General features: G+C 38.6%; 1 protein-coding gene and 1 long non-coding RNA gene across 7 annotated transcripts in view; both read left to right on the top strand.

Moving 5' to 3' along the window:
- The window catches only part of LOC147348274 (uncharacterized), a 169,237-nt gene extending 165,708 nt beyond the window's left edge, over window positions 1-3,529 (top strand). Inside the window, exons 2-3 of the long non-coding RNA XR_015151326.1 lie at window positions 613-688; window positions 3,256-3,529. This is a non-coding gene — a long non-coding RNA (uncharacterized LOC147348274). The remainder of the gene's footprint in view (window positions 1-612; window positions 689-3,255) is intronic.
- TAFA1 (TAFA chemokine like family member 1) overlaps window positions 1-22,876 on the top strand; it is a 601,276-nt gene that overhangs the window by 319,464 nt on the left and 258,936 nt on the right. The window lies entirely within an intron of this gene.

Here is a 22,876-nt window from a genome sequence, read left to right as displayed (position 1 = left end):
CACTCCAGTATTCTTGCCAAGAAAATCTCATGGACAGAGGGGCCTGGCAGCCTATGGTCCATGAGGTCACAAAGAGTTGCGCATGACTAAGCATGCACATACCCAATTTAGATGCTGAATAACTCAAATTTCTAGGCCATTGCAATGGTGTGTCTGTATAATGGGAACTTTTTTTAAAATGGAGGATTCAGTTCAGTTCAGTCGCTCAGTCGTGTCCAATTCTTTGCAACCCCATGGGATATCCTACAAAATTTAAGATATATGATTTTACACATACATACAAACAAACATAATGACATCAGGAGACACATAATCATATTCCAAACTTGACAAATAATTGAGTCCACTTATTTTAAGAATTTCCATTAATTCTAGAATTTACAAGATACATAATGGATGATCTCAATAACCAAGATGAACACCAAATTGTCTTTGACTTAGCTCCTTAAACAAAATTTTCTTAAAAAGGAAGTCACATGACATGACAAACTTCAGTTATGGAAAACATTTCTTAGTTGCTTTTTCAAGTTTTGATTCATAAACATTCTTTGTGATTCCTGAATCCCAACCCAATGCTTTTAACATTTATCCTGTGTTCCTCTTCCTCCTTAGTATACCAAATTGGAGAAGCAGTGGGTCATTAAGAATGGGGAGCCAGCACCACCCTTTACCAGCTGAGAAACCTTAGGTAAAACATTCTGACAATTAAATTTTTAATCTTACAATAAAAATCCAATATCCACTTTGTAGAGTGGTTGAGGATTAGAAACAATATTACTTAAAGTCTCTAGCAGAAGGTCCAGGTCACTGCATGCATTGTTTAAACGTGCTGGTGATTGTTTTAATGCCAGGTGATCTGAGATTTCAGCCTGAGAACCTCAGTCCTAACATCTTGCCCTACCAGGATGGTAGCTTTGGTCTCTTGTTTCCATGCTTTCAGGATCCTCCCAACTGACCACCTTGCAACTTCTCCAGAGTGTTAATTTGTCATCCCGAAACCCAGTTCAGGAATTGCCTATGCCTAGTTGCTCAGTCATGTCTGACTCTTTGCAACCCCATGGACTGTAGCCCACCAGATCCTCTGTCCATGGGATTCTCCAGACAAGAATACTGGAGTAGCTTGCCAATGCCCTCCTCCAAGGGATCTTCCCAACTCAGGGATGGAACCCAGGTCTCCTGCATTACAGCCAGAAGAGCCACCTGGGATCTCCTTAACTCTTTTAAGGAAAGCTAGAAATTTTTTTGTGTGAAATTTCATACATTTTGGCACCCACCAAAGAAAACAAATCTGTGAGGCACAGAAAACACTAGTTTGTGCCCCCACCCCCGCTCCATTAAGTTTAGGTCAGTGCTCCTCAAAGAACAGTCTTCACACCATCTGTTTGACAATGAGGTGGTCCTCATCTGGTGCATGAGGTAGGGAAGAGAAGTTCCCATCCTCACTCCAGACTGATAAATCAGGAAGTCTGGTGCTGGGCAGGATATACATTTTATTTTATTTTTTAATATAAATTTATTTTAATTGGAGGTTAATTATTTTACAATGTTGTATTGGTTTTGCCAGTTTCTGGGTGATTCTATGGCCTCTAATGTGGACATAGACTAGTTGAAGTACTGCCCTTTGAAAATCATCATGAAACAGTATCTGGGAGACATGCAGCCAGGGGGATTGTAGCTTTTAAGGAGAATCATGACTACATTACTAAATAAGGAACACACTCACCTAAATTTTACTTTCTTATTTTGTTTATTTTTCAATTCCAGGAAAAGTGCTTCACAATATTGTGTTGGTTTCCTCTGTACAACAACACGAATAATTATATATTTATCCCCTCCCTCTTCAGCCTCCCTCCCCTCTCCCATCCCTAAATTTTACATTATTTACTATTTACCTGTTTTATCTCCTCCATCCAGAAAAGAGCATTAGGTCAAGGAACTCAGAGACACTGTGTTCTCAACAAATTTCACGAATTCACTGTAGACCACTTGGTTGATTTTTCCAATCATTTGGTGGGTCTCTGTCAAATTAGATTAGCCTGTGTTCAAGTACAAAGCTCAAAGTCCTTTGGCTTGCAATTCATTTGCTTATCTGCGTGTTTGTTCTTATTGTACAAGCTTAGGTTGAAAACTCTCCTCCCTTGTGAGTTCTGGGCTACCTGTTATGGATTTCAGTGCCTGTTGTGAACAACATTTGGATAAGGCCATGCCTTAATTTTTACGTATATAATAGAACTCATCCATCAAATTTTATAGAGACTTTTTGGTATGGTCAGTGCTTAGCAGTGTTCAAAAAATAAATTCCTGTTCCAAACCTGTGTTTAATTCCAAAGCAATTGCCTTTGGCCATGTTCTTCAGTCAATACTAAATATGTTGCCTTGCAGGTGATTCTGTTTTATTAGTGAGTTCAGACTCTACACCAAAAATAGGCTTTTCCCCTCTCTTCTCAATTTCAGTTAGTAGTGATGCTTTTGTAAATAGTAAATGTTTAATAAAAATAATCCTAGTAGCTATTAATTTTGAGTTTTCATTATGTCCCATATTCTTTGTTGAGCCCTTTATAGAAGATCATTTTGTGGAGAGAATTCTCAATTCATCCTCACTAGAACCTTATGTTAGAAATAGTATTGTCCTCTTTTAATTGATAAAGAATAGAGCAGCTCTAAATATTTGAGCCAGTATTCAAAACTTTGCTCCTGAATTCCAAAGCCTGTGCAAGTCTGATTTATATTTGTTATTTAGTTTCCAAGTCATGTACAACTCTTCTGTACCCCCACAGACTGTAGCCTGCCAGGCTCCTCTGTCTGTGGGATTTCCCAGACAAGAATACTGGAGTGGGTTGCCATTCCCTCCTTCAGGAGATCTTCCCAATCCAGGGATCAAATTCACGTCTCCTGCATTGGCAGGCAGATTCTTTACCACTAAGTCACTAAGGAAGCCCCTGATTTATATAAACTGTTGTTTTTAAAAAAATGTTTAATTTCTGCCTACTGTCTGATAACTACATTAGTCAGTTATTGCTACAACACTGCTACATAACACATTACCTCAAAACTTGCCTGATGAAAATAAACATTTATTTAAATAAGTATTTATTGTACACTCATTGAGTTGCCTGGAGTTTGCTTAATCTCAGCTAGGCTTGTCTAAGCTTGGATCTGAGCAATCAGCTGGATTCAAGTCTGTGCCCTGTTTCTTTATTCTGGGGCCAGAATAAAGAAAAGCAGCTTCTAAGGGCATTGTCTTCTTGTGGTCAGTGGCAGGGACAGAAGATAAGCACACAGTGGCTCTTGAGGACTTGGACTAAGAAGAGACATACTGGAGGCTCCACCCACATTCTGTATGGACAAGACTAACATCAGTGTGATGGGAAGTGTGGACATGAGTGTGACTACCAGGAGAGGGGTGGATGTGGAAGAATCACAGCAATGACTAAATACACAAGAACAACTCTTCCGTATTTTCTCCCTGTCAAAGATGTGATTGGATTATAACCAGCACAGCATTAAAAGAACTGTATTTTGTCTGTAAGGTATAACAGGATTTTATTTTGTGACTCTTATTATTCTTTCATCATTTTATAACATTTTTACCACAGATGACTTAGTTATAAAGATATAGTGAATTGCATTATTAGAATCAGGAACAATGTATATACCCCGATCATTGTTTTCAAGATTATGATGCTGAAGCTGAAACTCCAATACTTTGGCCACCTCATGCAGAGTTGACTCATTGGAAAAGACCCTAATGCTGGGAGGGATTGGGGGCAGGAGGAGAAGGGGACGACAGAGGATGAGATGGCTGGATGGCATCACCGACTTGATGGACATGAGTTTGAGTGAACTCCGGGAGTTGGTGATGGACAGGGAGGCCTGGCGTGCTGCGATTCATGCGGTCACAAGGAGTTGGACACAACTGGGCGGCTGAACTGAACTGAATGATGACAGTATGCAGGCTTCCACTTAGTGGTAAAGAACCCGCCTGCCAATGCAGGAGACAGAAGAGACATGGGTTTGATTCCTGGGTTGGGAAGATCATCTGGAGGAGGGCATGGCAACCCACTCCAGTATTCTTGCCTGGAGAATCCCATGGACAAAGGAGCCTGGCAGGCTACCGTCCTTAAGGTCACAAAGAGTCAGACATGACTAAAATGACTTAGGATTCTTGCACGCATGACAATATGCATGGTAATGGCCACCAAATTTGACAGAAAAAGCAAGTTTAAGGGCCAGTTGTTTTTTGAATATGTTATATATACTACAAGAAACACAGGAAATTTGTGTATTACTGAAAGTATATTATTAAAAGCTCTTTTGACGCTTTATATTTTGGTAGAACTATGACTTAAATCCTCTTGTCCTATATAGAAACATATTTCTACAATGTGCACAATTCTAGTTAAACATTTTCATTGTTTTTTAATATGCAGCCACTGATACTGTTCCTAATGTAGATTTTTGAGGATACAAAAAATCAATAAGAATATCTGTCTACTTCTTTTATCTTCTCTGCCGTCTATACTAGCCTCTAATCAGTGGTGTGTTACTAAAGCAGCCCTCAAAAAATTTTACAAAAATAGGCTTTGAGATGTAATATTTGCCAATTTTTATGGTGTAAATATTCCCAATGTAGCTGCCTTCAGTTTACCAATGGCTTAACAGCCACTCACAAAACTCTGCTATAAGCCAGCTCCCACAAACTTCTTCCACTATAAATAATACTATGTCTTCCATTGAGGAGTATTTTTAGTTCCTTTAATCTTTTCTAATTATTCTTTCATATATCCTGAGTTTGTTCCCATCTACCATCAAGACACTGAATCAGGCTTAAGTGATTTTTGAAAACCAGTATGAAAATATTGTTTGAAGCCTGTAAACAAGCCATGGTACTTTTGGTGTGCAGTGGAAATTACATACTGTACATCAGAAGGCAGTATAGAATGATAAGATATTGCAGCATGTCATTTGGTAAACATTCTTCATGATATTAGAAATAAGCTAATATTCTCTTTGAACTTGAATAGCCAAAATTTCCCTGAGTCAAAGAGGACATCTCCTTGTCTACCCGCCAGTTCCATTTGAGATGGGTCACGTGAAATCTTTAACTGATTCTGCTGATTACACTGAGGAATTTTGTTGGTATGATATGTATGCTATCTTGCCTTTGTCATGTGAATGGACATGGATTAGAATGGGGGGAAATAGTCTCTCATTTGCCAGGTGATAAGCAAAAGAGCTAAAGCAGGGAGAGTTTATTTTTAAACAGTCCTCCTGTGCTGTTTTCCTTCCACAGCCAGTTCCCTAGAATTGAGTGATGACCTCACATTCTACACAGAATATGTAGAATTCTCTTCCTGTTCTCTTTCAATGAATATTCCCTGTGCAGAAACAGAAAAGCTCGATCATGTATAGCTTAGATACATTAACATCTTTGAAGGATTTCTAGGGGTAACTGCATATCAGTTCTTTTCTCTCATTCATTCACTCCTCATAGGCAGTATGCTACCTGCCCTGTCTTATTTGTTAGGAAGGATGCAAAAAGTGAATTCTACCTTTTGAGAAGTTACAGTCTAATGGGGAAGATAGAAATCTGACTTTTAGCCACATTTCTTTAATATCAGGAGGAGAGTAATGGGCCCATTGAGATTAGTGTTACAGGTTCAAATCAGAGAAAACAGAGTTCATCAATGGAAGTGCTAGAAGTCAGAGAAAACTTCCTGGAAAGATCACATTAATCATGGGTAAGATACTAACATAGAGAAGTTGGGAAAGAGTGAGGTAATTGTTTTGTTCCTTTGATGATATTTTATTTAACACAGATTCCCTGCAGAAATTATAAAAATTTCACGAGCTAATAGTGAAATACAAAATAATGTTACTTAATAAGCCGATAAATAAATAACATACTTTAAAACAATAGATGAATTATATGACTGTTCCAGGTGAGGAGAGATGAAAGGAATAAAGTCCATATTTAGTTTGCAGTGTATCTTTCTATGAATTGGTTCTCAGGAGAGAGAGTTTCTCCAACCAAGAGTTGGTGTCCAGTTGACAGTGCAAAATCAAAACTCCCTGTAGTTAGAGCATGTTGCTAGGCAACAAAGGTGCTGGTGTGGGCAGGCAAGATGATCTCATTTGTGGGGCCACCGCATGGTTTTCACCACTATTTGGTAGAGTTATCTGTTCTAGACAGGAGCTATTGCCACAGGGTCTTCAGAGAGCTATTTAGATCAGTGAAGAGTCTCCTTGCTCAGCTTGAACACTGTTGGAAAGACTTAACTAACTTCACTAAAGCCTTCACTAACTCTGGTATTTATCTTGGAAATGTCTCTTCACCATAGTTGTTTGTTCATATGTTCTTATTGATAAGCCACCAGCATGGCCCCTCAGAAGCCAAGCTGCTTGGTACCCATTGGCACCATGCATGTTGGTGACAGCATCCTGACACAACTTCACTTTTTTATCCAAATAACTTTACTTAGAAAAACAACTTGATTTTGTCATAAATAAGTGGATTTAAAGTCATATCAAACCATTGCACAATAATTATTTTTCTGAATAGAAGCAGTCACAGAAGTAAAGATTCAGGGATGGGGGACTAGCACATAAAGACCAGGAAATCCTGGTTATTTCCATTTGGCCTGAGCTTGAAAAAACAAAGAGGAGACATGGAATTTTAAAAGTCAGCTTTATTAACAGGGCCTTCAGTACCAAGGTGGTTTGACAGAGAAAAGTATTGAGAGTTGATGCTTTTGGGAAGCATTTTGGGGTTACCTTTGGGAAGTGGATCTTGCTAAAGAACATGCATCATCAAATTGTTACCATTTTCTCCTAAGTCCGGTCACACTTTTAGATGATGGATGGGTGGATGGATAGATGGAATGTCCACCCTTTTGACAAGTTCTGAAGGCTGGCTAGCCTTTCTAAGCAATGACAACTGACCTCAGCAAGAATAGGATAAAGGGTATAAACCTACAAAGTAAGGGCTGCCTGTGCCCTCCATGCCTTCAGTAATAATATGTCAGTGGAGTTAAAGGCCCAAGCTAGTTTGTAAGTGAACATTAGAAGATGCTAGAAAATCTGAGTTTTGCCACCTTAATGCAGAACAGCAGAATGGATGGCCTGCTGGCTTTTGTTTTGGTTCTCTTGTCTGATCCTCTTTAGAACCAAGAGCTTCAACTGAGATCTTTAATCAACTCCAAAGGGCTGTGAACTTGTTTATTTCAGTAACACAGCAGTGAGATGGAGCTAGTTAAATTTAGTTAAAACATTAAGTACCATTCAAATATTATTTTTTTCTTTCTTTAACTGTACAAATCCCGTAGAAAATACGATTTTCATGTCTTAATTGAGATACCGAAAGTGTCTTTTATTCTCAGCATGCTTGAGATAGCAAAGTAATTTTCAAACTGAATGTGATTGTCTCAGACAGTCATGATTCAAATATTTAATCTAAAGGGAAAATTCCCAGAGTGCTTCTCTCATCATTTCTCAGTTCTGCAGAGAATAAAAGCCTCAACTTTATATGATCTGATATTATTTCCATTATTGGTATTATGCTGTAGGCAAATATCCTTCAAGAGGCCAAGTTTCCTTCCTTCATGCTTAGAACTGTAGGCATCACAAAGGCCCGATCTGGCCTTGACAATACGAGCTGCCGCTACCTTGTAATCTGGGGAGAATTTAATAACAATAATTTTATTTTATGCAGTGCAGCCTTTAAGATTTAATAGTAGATTCTTTACACATTCAAAGTATCTTTCCTTTTTCTTCTCAAAGCCTTTTTCAGTTCATGGATCACATTTCCTACAGGTTAGTTGTTTTAACAAAGTGCTATCAGGTGAACTATGTAGGCATGGGTGAGATTCTATAGATTGATACCTGGGGAATTTGATGAAAGAAACTTACTTAGCAAGCCCCTGGAGTCATTTTGAGCTCTTTCATTACCCATTAAGAGGAAAATGTCATCCACTAACTCTCTTCCCTAAATGGCTGGCATTTGCATACATCCCAAACAAAGAAATGTTACCTCTCAAGCAGTTTTCCTCCAAGTGTAGTCTTCTGACCACCTACGTATAAATCTCCCGATGAGAATAAAAAATGGAGACTTCAGGGGGAATAGAGAACCAATAATTCAAAAAAAGAAAAAAGCAATTCTTAGGCTCACTGAAAATTGAGACCCATTGGTTTCTGTGCTTGGCCGTTTCACTATTTAAGTTATCCTTGCAACTTCTATACACACTTTGTTGGTGATGGTTTAGTCATTAACTCATGTCCGACTCCTTGCAACCCTATGGACCGTGGCCCGCCAGGCTCCTCTGTCCGTGGCATTTCCCAGACAAGCATACTGGAATGGGTTGTCATTTCCTTCTCCAGGGGAACTTCCCGACCTAGAAATTGAACTCGTGTCTCCTGGATTGCAGGTAGATTCTTAACCACTGAGTCACCAGGGAAGTCCCATACATACATATAGTAGCCTCCCCCATATTTGTAGGTAAAGGCCAATGAGGCCAACAAAGCTTACATCCATGTTTCTCAAACTGTGCTGAGTCACCCTGGGCACTGCCTCGTTCTCATAGACACTACAGAATATTTTAAATTTTTCAGAAAGATAGAATGATACTCCACATCTCTTGAACACACTGAAGCTCAAGGTAGTTCAGTCTGAAACTGCGTGTGTGTGTTTGTTTTTTTTATTTTGTCATGTATTTTAAATTAATTTTTAATGAAGCATAGTTACTTTATAATGTTGTATTAGTTTCTACTGTACAGCAAATGAATCAGCCATACATATTCATAACCCATCTCTTTTGGAGTTCCCATTCAGGCTAGATATTTTTGATGATGTCATATCCTTGTATGGCTGAGTTTCAGTAGTTGTTGCAATCACAAGCACATATCACGAGAAAATCAGTGTGGAGCAAGAAGTAAGAGTAATGGTATCTAAGAAGTTGTGCAGAAATACCATTTTGCAATATTTTATATACATTATCTTTATCCATATTATCTTTCAGATTATGTATATTATATTTTCAAATGGTTGTTGTTAGGACATAGATATCTGTTAGGTTTCTTGAACTGACTACTTGTAAATGGAAATGTTAAGTATTCTTTGCGTCTAGATACGTTGAGAAGAAACTGCTGAGATACTGTAGGTGCCACGTGACAGGACAAAGCTCAGAAACCTCTGGCTTGGCCTCCAATTAAAATAAATAAATTTAAATTAAAAAAAGAAAAGAAACCTCTGGCTAAGGCATGAATATGAGGAAATAAAATACTAACCTGAGTCTACCTATTTTTACATGTTCTGTCTATAAACCAGTGCATCTTAGATCATAATCTCAGCAAGGGATTCCAGAGGACAGGTGTGCTCCTGAGCCAGCTCTGATGTGATACACCGTTTTTGTCTAAGTGATCAGCATAAGCATTCTCCCCCTACTCCAACAAATGATCAGTGAACCACATATCAAGTGACCTTGACTCCAGCCCTGACTTTGCTCTGATGTAGCTGTGTGACTTGGGCCAGGTCACTTAGCTTCTCCACATTTCTAGGCTTCGTTAAGTCCGCTATAGCTAATAACAGAGATAAGAGCAAGAATAATAATAAACATCTATGCACCTATAGATGGGCACTCTGTTAAACGTTTTGTGTCATTATTATTTGTGATTAACCTTCAAATATCCTTGAATTAGTTTCTTTTATTATTCCTATGCCACAGATGGGCAAACAGATTAGAAGGAGGTGAAGCTAACTCAGGCTTTTCAACACCAGAACTTGTGCTCTTAATCCTTGTCTATTAGTTGTTCAGTTGCTCAGTCATGTCCAACTCTTTGCAACCCCATAGAGTGATACATAAATTGATTTTGATTTAGGTTCGTATATGATTTCTTTAAAATTAAAAAGTTAAATCAAGTGTCTCATTCATATTTTGATCTCGGGAGATCAATAGCAAGTGGAGTCTAACAAACATTAGCCTTTGCTAACAGTCTACCATCCAGGGCCTGGGAGGGATCATCATTTTGGACTAGGCCATTCAATGATCTCTCAAGATGCTACGTCCTGACCCAGCCCCACAGATGTGTCATTGAGGAATAGGCTGCAGTGAACTGGAACGAAGTGGGCAAGCAGGGCAGGTATCACCTCTACCTCTTCCAGGCAAAAGAGGCTTAGAAGTGTGAATCTGGGACCAGGCAGGTATGGCTATCCTCTTTCCATTTGCCTGTAGTTCTCATCACGTCAGCTTTTCCTTATATAATGGGACAAGTGTAGAAAGAGGGCCTTTTACATAGAAAAATCCTGACTTGAGAAAAATAGAAAAGGGATTGACATCACTCAGGGTATAAGGAGTCAGAGAAGCTCTTGAGAAGCTAGCAGTACATTGATGTGAGGAGTAGAGTGACACCTGAACTTGACAGGCAGACCCAGGAGATCATGTTCAAGCACTTTGTTAAGGCAGAAACATACCATTCCTTTCAAATTTTTCTTCTGGCCTGGAACATACTCTTATAGCCAGAATTTTCTTTCTTTTTTTTTTTTAAAGAAAACCAAGTCTCAGCAAAAAGTGTCATGTTTACCAGATGATTGTGTTAGAATATTTTAAATGAAGATTCTGGAAAACCAGGGGCACCTCATGGGAAATTTATACATTATTTTTAGGTGTGGGGAGGTAGAAGTAGGAAAAAAAAAAAGATGTACTGAAAATTCTTGATAATGAAATACCCTTTCCTTATTAGAGTGAAAGACACGAAAGATTGGCAAGAGACTGCAGCTTGTTAAGTTACATATCTGGTTTTACCAGCCAACTAAAAATCTTCTTAGAATTGTTCTAGAAGGAATGGCTGGCTACTTATTTGCTGTTCTTTATACATATTTTCTCTAGGAACTACCCACCTGTATGTGGATCAGTTTTGACTATTTGAGAAGCTAAAGTATTTAAAAGTACAAGAGGAGTGGGTAGTTCACCAAAATGGAATTAAGCTTTATATGTCTTTCTTGGCTTAGACAGTAAAGAATTTTCCAGCAATGCAGGAGACCCAGGTTCAGTCCCTGGGTCCAGAAGATCCCCTGAACAAGGGAATGGCTAACCATTCCAGTATTCTTGCCTGGAGAATTCCATGGACAAAAGAGTCTAGTGGGCTATAGTCCATGCGATCACAGAGAGTCAGACATGAGTGAGTAACACAATCACTTTTTATTTAGCAGGGGATGCTGTTTTATCTTGGTTTGGCCTTATCTGAGTCCCAGAAAGGAGTTCACAAAGAGGTTCTCGCAGCATAATTATCTCCAAGTGACAGTGCCTGGAGAGATAATTTAAGTTTCAGTTTTTCTGAAGACAGCAGAAGAGTTGATTGACAATGATTGCTAACACTTTTTTGAACCCCTTTTTTCTGACTATCACTATACACAGCGTTTGATTTACATTATCTCATGTAAATGCAAAGGCAGCCTTCAGAGGCTCCAAGTCACAAAGTGACTTGCACAGGTTTACAGTTTCTGACTAGAGTTGTTCCATACTCCTCAGTAATGAGCTGTATCAGTTTCCCAGCCTCTTGCCCTGACATATGTATCTATTTATATATGTTTATATAGTTTATTTTATTACCCATATTTGTATTTATAAATATATATTTATATAACTATACATTTTATTATGTATAAGTTATTGTATAATTATCATATATAATTATATATTTTATAAATACGTATGTATATATTATATACCATGATGGGGTAAATTCATTCAACTGATAAAGGCAGCTGGAGGGCTGATGAAATCATGAAATAGGATGTGTGATAGAACTTTCCAGGTTCTGTGGTTCAGGCTGGGGTAGGGAGGAGGGTGAAGAAATGGCAGTATCTTACTTTACATGCCCACGTATAAAAACAATTAGACTAAAGAAAGCATGGGGGAAAATTCTGGTAGAAGTCTTCAGATCTTCCTAAGAGCAAACAGCTGCTACCATTCTCAAACTAAGAATGGTCTTTGCTTTGCTCCAGTCTGTTTTCCCCATTGAGTTTCTGGGATCTTACTCTGAGTCAGGAAGATCCCCTGAGAAGGGAATGGCTAACCACTTCATGCCACCCGCACTGAGATGCTCTGTTCTGGAATTACAGCTGTTATTATACATCATATTCAGGTGGAATATTCTTAGTGCTTATATTTTAGCAGAAATTACAATCTTCACTTTCTGGTCCTTTATGAAATGTTTTGCTTTTTCTTAAACATACTCATTAAATATTAGCTGCTATTTACCATTTAGCAGGAATGCCTTGGAAGATATTATAGCTTTATGCAGCCTGCATGCTGTCTCTGCCTCTCAAACTCTTTGCTCTATAGAGACTGCTTGCAAAAAAAACTCACTTCTGGCTTCAAATCCAAGTTAGAAAAAGTTCCCCTGTAGTATATATAGCACTATAACACTCTCCATGTGACATAGCCCTCTAGGACAGGGCTTGATAGTCTTATTTTATAATGGATCAGACAGTAAATAATTTAGGTTGTGCTAATTGTACGGTTTCTGTTGCAACAACTTGACTGTCATGGGAGTGTGAAAGCAGCCATAGACAATATGTAAATGAATGGCTGTAGTTGTGTTCCAATAAAACTATCTTTACAGCAGATATTAGGCTGCATTCGACCCATGGAGATGGATTTGGCCCATGGGACATAGTTTGCTGACCCCCACTCTAAAATCACTGGCTCTGGCTTTATTGTGTGTGTATGTAAGAGCCTTACTTTTTAATCACATAAAGAATCTGCCTGCAATGCGGGAAACCTGGGTTCCATACCTGGGGAGAAGGGAAAGGCTACCCTCTCCAGTATTCTGGCCTGCAGAATTCCATGGACTGTATAGTCCATGGAGTCGCAAAGAGTCGGACACTACTGAGTAACTTTCACTTTCATAGTTTAGCCACAGCCAATCATGAGCTTCTTTTGCAAGGGCATATTTTGGGATTACAACTATTATCATTCTTTGCAATGTGTTCACTGGTAATGTCTCTGAACAGCTACTCTCCTGTGGAGATTCTTTCTCTGAATCTCTATTTGGAATGGGTGACTACAAGTTTTCATGGGGTGACATGATGTCAGAAGATTTGGGTTCTATCCTGGTCCTGTCATTTACCAATTTCACAATGTTGATTTTTCAGAGTTTTTACATGCTTTATCTATAAAACAGACATACTTCACAGGGAAATAATGGTATATAGAGCAGAAGTTTGTTTTGTTTCATTTTCTTTTTTTTTTTTATTATGGTCTTTACCTCTATGTGCATATCTAGAGAAAGTTACTTCACCTTTTTAGTCTCAGTATCATTGCCAGTAACACAAGATAATACCCTTTAATAATTAAATGAGATTCAGACTTTATTTTTCTGGGCTCCAAAATCACTACAGATGGTGACTGAAGCCATGAAATTAAAAGACGCTTACTCCTTGGAAGGAAAGTTATGACCAACCTAGATAGCATATTCAAAAGCAGAGACATTACTTTGCCAACAAAGGTTCGTCTAGTCAAGGCTATGGTTTTTCCTGTGATCACGTATGGATGTGAGAGTTGGACTGTGAAGAAGGTTGAGCACCAAAGAATTGACGCTTTTGAACTGTGGTGTTGGAGAAGACTCTTGAGAGTCCCTTGGACTGCAAGGAGATCCAACCAGTCCATTCTGAAGGAGATCGGCCCTGGGATTTCTTTGGAAGGAATGATGCCAAAGCTGAAACTCCAGTACTTTGGCCACCTCATGTGAAGAGTTGACTCATTGGAAAAGACTCTGATGCTGGGAGGGATTGGGGGCAAGAGGAGAAGGGGATGACAGAGGATGAGATGGCTGGATGGCATCACTGACTCAATGGATGTGAGTCTGAGTGAACTCCGGGAGTTGGTGATGGACAGGGAGGCCTGGCGTGCTGCGATTCATGGGGTCACAGAGTCGGACACGACTGAGCGACTGATCTGATCTGATCTGAATGTACATAAAGTACTTGCTGTAGACCTTGGTACATAGTAATTCTGTACTAACTTATTTTTGTTTATCACTATAATTATAATGGTGGAATGCTTCATAACTTCTAAGCCAGAGTATACATTTGGACACAATATATGTCTCAGTTTTCCTCTTGTTTAAAGTTTTTCTAACTGGTGTACTTTCAGTTGCTTATCTTGTCTTATATTGTCAAATGTATTTGACTTTTTGAACAACAATTTATTTCATCTTACAAATATGCTTTTTCTTTTGAGCTAGAAATTTAGGAGAAGTAGTACCAATGTCAAGCTACCCAAGACCTTTATTCCTAATTTTAGCCTCGGGTACCTTTGAGAGGGACATTCAAACTATACGAACCAAGTCAGCCCACTTTTTTTTTCGCTCTTAGTTAAATTTAAGTTTAGGTCCTGAAACACCAATGAATTATCAAGGACTTCCTTCTTGCTACAATTCTAAAATAGTTCAACCCAAGTTTCTTTATGACCCTTGTTTTCTCTCCTTTCTTCTGTATCCTCAAAACCTCTGAAAGCAATTTTTAAAACTCCACATGAAATGTAAGAATGAATTACTGTAACCCCCTACCAGCCACGGGGATCATATTCCTTCCTGAAAAGTAGCATGGTTGGAAAAGCTGCATTAGAAAAGATCAAGGACTCATATAAAATAGAAGGTTGGAGGAAAAGCAATAGGTATTGCTTTTAATAATTAAAAAACATGCTTGATAAAAGCTCTAGAAGGCTTTGCTTCTAAAACAAACTGGGTTTCTGATGTTAAACTTTATTAGTAGTAATCACTTCATAATATATGTAAATCAAACCATCATACTATATGCCTTAAACATATACAGTGATATATATCATTTGTCAATGAAACTGGAAAAAAAATGTTAAACCTTATTAGAAGGCTGATACCAACCTGCTTATTGTTCCTTTATGGAAGACTGATATGTTTGATTGTTTGTTTGTTTTCTGGAAAGTTCAGAATCATTCTCTGTGTGTTCAGGAAATTTTGCAAATTTTCCTAAGGCATCATAAAATCTGATGTAGATTTTCCCACGGCTCTGTTATTTAGGCTGTAACTTTTCTTTGAGACTTTTCCCCTAAATCAGTCTTTGGTATCTCTAAACTCAAAGTCCTTTGTGCCTGTTTTTTTCTTTGTTTCTACAGCAAAATTCTTTCTAATTGCCAAAGATTTCCTCCACATATCATAGTACTTAAGTGCCTATTTTTCTGGATGTGATATTCTCTTATAAAAAAGTGTTAAAAGGAATAAATGTACTATCTCTCCTCTGCCCTATAGAGTCATATTCCAACCACATGTACAAGAGGAAAAGTGAGGACAGGTGACCCTTGAACAACACGGGTTTGAAATGTACAGATCCACTTATATGTGACTGTTTTTCAATAGCAAATACAACAGTACTATACTGTCCAAGGTTGGCTGAATCCATGGATGCGAAGGAACTGCTCATTTGAAGGGATGACTATAAGGTGTATGCAAATCAACCTCTGAGTTCTTTAAGGGTCAAATGCTAGTTCTTCAGCATATCTATTGTATTTGGACATGCAATGCTTTTAGAATTTGACCTGGCATGCAAAAATTTTACACACAAAAAATCTAGATCAGGATCAGCAAATTTTAACTATAAAGGGCCAGATAATAAACATTTTAGGTTCCAAGGGCTATGGTTCTTAGCTGCAAATACTTAACTCTGCCACTGTAGAGAGGAAGCAGTTATAGGCAATATGTAGGCAAAAGAGCATGACTGTTTTTCAATAAAACTTCACTTGAAAATGCAGATGGCAGATTGGAATTGTCTCTGGCCTGAGTTTGTACATTCTTGATCTAGACTTTCACCTCCTCTTGGGGCTAGAGACTAGAAGTTCAGCACCTCTGTGTCGGTATTCCCATGTCACTATAACAGACCTGAGCCAAATAAGAAATGTTCTTTTAGACACAGCTGAGTAGTACATTTGCCACGGCCCTCACGACTTCCTATGAAACTCCCAAGACTCTTACCTTGATTCATTAGCAATGCTTTTCTGGCCTCTGTAGAATTTGGAGTATTACAACCAGCCTAAGGGATGTAAAATGAATCATGCATATGCAGAAATATTGGTATATAAATAGCAAACAGTATTTTAAAACTCTGGTCAGCCAAAATATGGATGATGGCAAGACTGCAGTTAAGAAGAAATTTATTTGTACTCAGTGATTAATTGGCTTTGTTTGATAGAGCATTCCTTTAGAAACTGTGGATGTAATCTCTGATCTAGAAGTACGGAGAGTTTAACTTTGTGCACAAATTTGGAAAACCAAAAAGCTGAGCCTTATGTTATTTAGAATGAGAGCTAGATGCTGTTTTTATTTAAATAGTTTACACCAGTGTTTGGAATCAAATGACAGGACAGAGCTTCTCAAAGCCTGGCCCCTGGACTATTGGCTTCAGGATTATAAAGGGTGGGAGGGTTGCTTACTTATTATTGGATAGGAGCTGAAGATTCCTAGGCCCACCACAGATTTCCTAAATCAACCTTCCAGGCTCTGCATTCCTATAAGTTCCCAAAGTGTTTCCTTGTTTCCTGTGTGTGGCAGAGTGTGCAAAACTGCTCCTATGAAACAAATGTAGGTATTGTACTTCCTGTTTGTTTATTGAATGTAATTAAAACTACTTTTTAACAAAAAAGCAGCAGATGCTTCTCAGAACAGAGTCAATTACACATAAGAACATTTATTCCAGATACAATTAAGGACTGATGAAGAGTTGCTTATCTGTGGCAGGAAGATCTCTGTGCTGGGTCTTCTCATAACTAGCTGTGTGACCTTGGGCCAGCCCCTTAACCTCTCTGGCCTCACTATTCTAACCCGAGGGCAGAAATGAGGGCTTTGCTAAATGACCACTGAGACCCTGTGTAGCTGGAACACTAACTTTAAAATTGTATAAAAGAAATGCTGTGCTGGAGCATATGGTGCCTCTCAAATTTTGCTATTGAGTCAGAAGAAAATTACTCCTTAATAGGTGCCTCACCAGGGCTGCTCACCCTTGGCTGCACAATGACATCACACAGGAGCTTTTAAATACTGATGTTCAGGCTGTTCTCCAGATCAACTAAATCCAAATCACTGGACAGGGGACCCAGGCAGCACTGTTTCTTGTTAAATCTCCCCAGGCGGTTTTAAGGTACAGCCGAAGGTCCTAAATATATAGCCAGAAGGTTATTTGATTATAGGAGTCACCTGGGGTTGTTTTTATGGAGCAAACCCCAGTCCGTGGTATTCTAATCCATTGAATGAGGATTGAGTCCTGGAAATCTGTTTTAAATAAGTAATGGACGTGATTGTCATGGTCAAGTGAATGTGGGGAAAGATCACTCAGAGAGTTGCTTACCATATCAAGCAGAGTTCAGCGTGGGAGAGAAAACTTCTCAGTGTATTCGAGAACAAGGGGTGTGTAATAGGAGTACAGCTACACAGCTGTGGAAGGAGCTGGAGAAGTGAGAGTTGGAAAGAGCTGGACGATCTGAGAAAAGTCACTAACCAGCTCCCACCCTAGTGGAGGTGGACAGGAAAGGAGCTTCCGTGGGAATATGGAAAGACAGATGCTTCTACCACTGGCTGAGATGCTCATGGAAGTAAGGGTGTTGTCCCAGAGCCTGATTGTGGACCCGGGGTCACTGATGACCAGCGGAGTCAGCAGGGGTGGGGGAGTTCGCATCTGTCTTTGAATACCTCTAACTTCAATGGCTTCAGAAGCTCACTTGCACTTCTGTTCCGACCAACTCTGACTCAGAGTCAAAAGGCAAAGGAGAACTTGGAAAACGTAATTCCAGGTTAGCCAAATTGGCACTATAGTAAACCACTTGGAAACCCACTTAGGAAATAGCTTCTTTGTCACTCTAAGAGCATTCCTTTTCACAAATGAGGTTACCACCTCGCCACTTCTTAAATTGTGCCTAGTGGAGAATAAAAGCTCACTGCACAGGTCTTTTGCTCTCCTCTGCTGGAATCAAGGCATTTATCTCTGGCTCTGAGTCTTCTCCTGCTTTAGGCAATTCACTGAAGCCCTTGCTCCTTGGACACAGGAGAAGCCTATATTCTAAAGTCTTCTCTGTCCTCTGGGAGTCACACTGGCAAGAAGGACTTGCACACAAGTGTCTCTGTTTCTTAAGACACATCCTATTAACCATGTAGAGCTGATCCTGGCCTTATAGTTTTAAGTGGGTGGTACAACCATGCAATGTGACTGTTGGAGTAAGAGTGCTATGTAGTAATTCTTACTTGGCAGTTTGAAAATTTCTTGATGCTTTAATGGAACGAGTGTTTCTGAATCGGGTTTATGGATAAGTACTTCGTTTTGTATTCATAACCACTATTTGCTGCATAATCTGACTTTTCATGCAACAGTGGCTACAGGGAAGGAGAGAACAATAGAAGAAAACTCTAAATATTCAGGAAAGGTAGTAAGGAGAAAAATCAAGCCTCAGGCAAAGAACAGGCGAGGAAGGCCAGTGGGGAAGAAAGAAAAGGGAGCAGCTTCAACTATAACAAAAGCAACAACAGTTCAGTCACATAATGTCTTAGCGTGTGAAGTATAATACTTCATGAGTGCAGTGTATAAAGCTTGCTTTATTCCAAGTGTGGAGTAAAAAAAGAGTAAGTTCTATTACAATTCCAGAATTAATCAGGCTTGGCCTGAGCAGTACAAAATGGAGTTTCTAGACAAAACACTGCAGCTAATTCTTGAGACTTTAAGCGAAGTATTTTTGATCTCTGGGCCTCTGCTTCCTCATCATTAAATGTGACACTTGGACTGGATTAGAGACGGCATATTAGCAGCCTAAGGGCTACATATGTGTTAAGTGACCCTCAAGTTTTGGCCACAGGGTCTTGTTTCTTTAACTTATTTAAAAACTAAACTCCAGACTTAATTCAAATTTCATTTGTTTTTCTACCATTGTCCTTTATCCCAAGATCTAGTCTAGGATACTATAACGCATTTAGTACAAGGTGATTTTTTTTTTTAATGAAATTGTCAGTATTTTAAAATGATATATTTCACATAAAAGATCTGGATTTCACACTTTCCTTGAAGGCTTAAGTGATCTGAAGACGAGAGACCTGTGCGCAAAACTTGATAAGTTTGACTATAGCAATGATAAGCTAAAGCTGAGTCACCACTGCCCCTTCGTTTACTTTATTTTTTTTAATATTTATTCTTTTATTTTGGCTCTGCTAGGTCTCTGTAGCATTCAGGGTCTTTAGCTGTGATATGAGAACCCATTGCCTCAACCTGACCGGGAATGGAACCCAGGCCCCCTGCATTGGGAGTGTGGAGTTTTAGCCAGTGCTCCACCAGGGAAATCTCACCACTGCTGCTTGAAACAGGACACGTGCCCTCCAGTTTGCCAGTCTCCTCTATTCTCTATTGCCTGCTGGACAATAGACAGTAATCATTACCATCACTTGGCACCTCCAATTATAGTACAATCCGGAGGCTATGGACCATTCATTGCACTCATAACTCTGAAAAGTGAGAAATCAAAAGATAGCCTGACAGTGTATTTCCAGAGAAAGTGGGCAAAAATGAATTTGAGAAAATAAAGATATATTTAAATAACCAACCCACTTCTCTCATTTACATAAGCTTCCTGGCCAATGTAGGCATTTTGCTTTGAAATCCCTGAGTAAGAGCAGCTTCTCTAGTTTCTTTCCTTGTCGCCATTTGAAAAAGTAGCCTTTGCAATTAGGCCAGGGTTCTCAGGAAAACACAGATTCCTTTTAACTGAGACTAAAATGTTTCCTATTTAACCCTCTATTACAGAACATAGGAGTTCAGAACTCAGTCACTGATATGTGATTTCTGTGCTCTTTTAGATCCTTTAACTTGGGTCTTGAGAAGCCAGATTGCAATGTAGTGAAGACAGTGGGCTTTGAATTCAAAATTACCCAGTTTCAAATTATGAAACTTCCTTTGCCTCACTTCCTTTTCTTAAAATAGGACTAATGAATTGCACTTAGCCTATAAGTTTGTCATAATAGATCAATGAGCTAAACTATATAAAGGACTCAAAATAATGCAGGGCATGTATGAAGTGCTTTGGCCAGGGTAACAATTATCATCATCATTATGTCATCATCATACCTGGAAGCTGAAACCCCATTAAAAAAAGAATCCTGATCCAAGAATGCTTTGTAGTTATGAAGATTTGTATATGGTAAAGAATGTTAGGATATACTAATGTTTTTGTGAAATTGATTGAGCATATTTTATGTAGCTCCAGTAAAAAATCAGGACCAAGTATGTAAAAGTTAGAGGAAACAGATGTTGGTTCAACATGATGAAGGCCTTTCTTATGTTCATAGATAGAAAGCGATTGAATGGGTTGTTTGTCAGGCGACCAACAACCCATCACTTATGTTCAAGCAAAGACTGCAGGACTGTCTGCCAGGAATGTTGTAGATCTCTTGTGTCCAAGTGGTAGCCATGAACTATGTGTGAGTATTTAAATTTGTTATTTAAAGTTGAATACAATTCAAAATTTTTTATTAAATAAAATTAAAAATTCAGCACCTCCATCTTACCAGCTACATTTCAAGTGCTAATAAAAATAGTCACGAGTGGCTAGTGGCTACATTATTGGACAACACAGACATAGAACCTTTCCGTCATCGCAGAAAGCTCCGTTGAATAGCATATTGTAGAGGCAGGTCCTGGATTTCTGAATTCGATGACTCAGGAAAGGTCAGTCCATGTGGAAGAGGTATAAAGAAGGAACTGAGAGTCTGAGTAGTATGAAGTTTACTTATGCAAGGATTCCTGGTTTTCACACACATGCATGGCCCCAGGCAAAGCACTGTCTGATTCTCAGTGTCCCCAGTTGTGTAATTAAATCTTGCCCCCAAGTGTGGTTATCAGTGCAAATGGAGAGAAGTCAGGCTCAGCGTTTGGCAGAAGCAGGACATGCAGATGCTTGCCTTCTCTCTTCAGCTGAAGGGAAGGAATCATAGAGAGGCTGTGATCTCAAGTACAGGAAAGCAGCCACTTTGGGCCAGCCTCCCAGAGAGCAAGATGTTTTCAAAATCGATAGCTAACATCAGCGCACACTTAACCATGCATCTTGTTCTGAGCTAAACTCCTTGCATACAATATCTTATTTAATTCCCACTACCACCCTGAGAGGCGGCTTCTCACACAGTCCTAGTCCTGAGGAAACTGAAGCTTCAAGCGATTATGTGATCTGCCCAAGGTTATCAGTAGCTGGATACAAAATTTAAATACAGATTTTTAAAAAAAAAATTGTATTGAAGTATAGTTGATTTACAATGTTGCGTTGGCTTCAGACATACAGCAAAATGATTCAGTTATACCATATACATATATCCACTCTCTTTCAGGTTTTTTCCTCATTTAAGTTATCACAGAATATTGAGTAGAGTTCCCCGTGCTATACAGTAGGTCCTTGCTGGGTCCTTATCTATCTTATTTATATAAATGTGTGTATATTCATTCCAAGCTCCTGATTTATACCTCCTCCACTAAATGTGGATTCTTTTAACTCAAGATGATTGCAATGTGTAACTGTCAATATATTAATACATAGATTCTTATATATGACAGAATCTGTGTAAGAATATTAATGTATCATCTCATTTAATTCTTCTAGGTTTAATTTTATAGGTAATTGTTTAGTTACCTACAGGTAATTAAACCTTTAATTTTATAGGTAATTGTTTTCTGAAGATGTAAATATCTTGCTTAACAAATCATATATAGGAACTGGTTCAGCTGGTATTTGGACCCAGTTCTCTAGAACCAGATGTTTGACTACTGTGCTCCCAGCGTGGCTTCCTTGTTTATAAATGAGCAAAATCTTTAAGGATGATGTCCCTCTGAACTTTGTCTTATAAGAATAAAGAAGCCAAGGGTATCTCTCCCCATCCCAATGATGCTGTGAGCTCTAAATAGACTAGTATTATTTCTATAATATTTGTTTCACCTAGGTCTCCCAGAACTGTACAGAACATATAGGAATTGAATAATTCTTCCTAAATAGAATCAGGTAAATCTTCCAAAAGAACAGATTTACCAAGCAACATTTCATATTCAGCAATTTACTTTAGTGAAACCCTGTCCATCTTCATGAAGCAAAACAGCACTCATTGTATATATATTTGTGATCACTTTAATTGCTGATAGATGCCTGTCATCAAGGTAGAAAGGCCCTCCATTCTCAGAGAGGAAACTAGGCTATGGAAGAAAATTAGGAGAAAAACACCTCGCTGATCTGGGACCCGATGGTATGTTTTTTGGATTTATTTTATTGTTGTTTAATTCCTTAAAAAACTGTGATGATGTTTGCTTACTTTTAGGCAATCTTTACCCCTTCTATTGTGAAGAGAGATCTCCCTAGGCTAGTCGGTGTAAGTTTCTCTGCTAAACCAGCCATGTAGAAAACTCCAATGAACTAAACAATTGGTTAGTTAAAGCAGTATTACTGAGACTGAACACAGGGAGATAAAATGGCTTTTGGCAATTGCATTCTGTCTAAGCATTCTAATTTTTGTTTGTTGTGCAAAAGGCTGCCTGAGGGTGGGATGACCAGGCATTTTTATATCTCTGCTGGGGATGTAAATGGTCCTGGAACTTGTGGATTTCAATTACATTTGTTCTCGGTCTCAGAAAATTATGAGAAAGATGCTCCATTTTATTTTTGATTTTGAATCTTTGAAACTGAAGAGAGGATTTTTCTTTGAAAGATGATAGAATGATATCAGATGATAAGAAACTTCAAATATTACACAAATGCTTAGATATATTTTACATATTGGTCTGTGTGCTTTGTTGCTTTTAAAAATAAAAGTATTATGTATTTGTTAAATAGATTGTCTTGTC

Source organism: Bos grunniens, chromosome 22, assembly GCF_055505025.1.
Source record: "Bos grunniens cultivar Pamir isolate PY7600 chromosome 22, Bosgru_T2T1.0, whole genome shotgun sequence".
Taxonomy (NCBI): Eukaryota; Metazoa; Chordata; class Mammalia; order Artiodactyla; family Bovidae; genus Bos; species Bos grunniens.
This window is presented reverse-complemented; position numbering and strand designations above follow the sequence as displayed.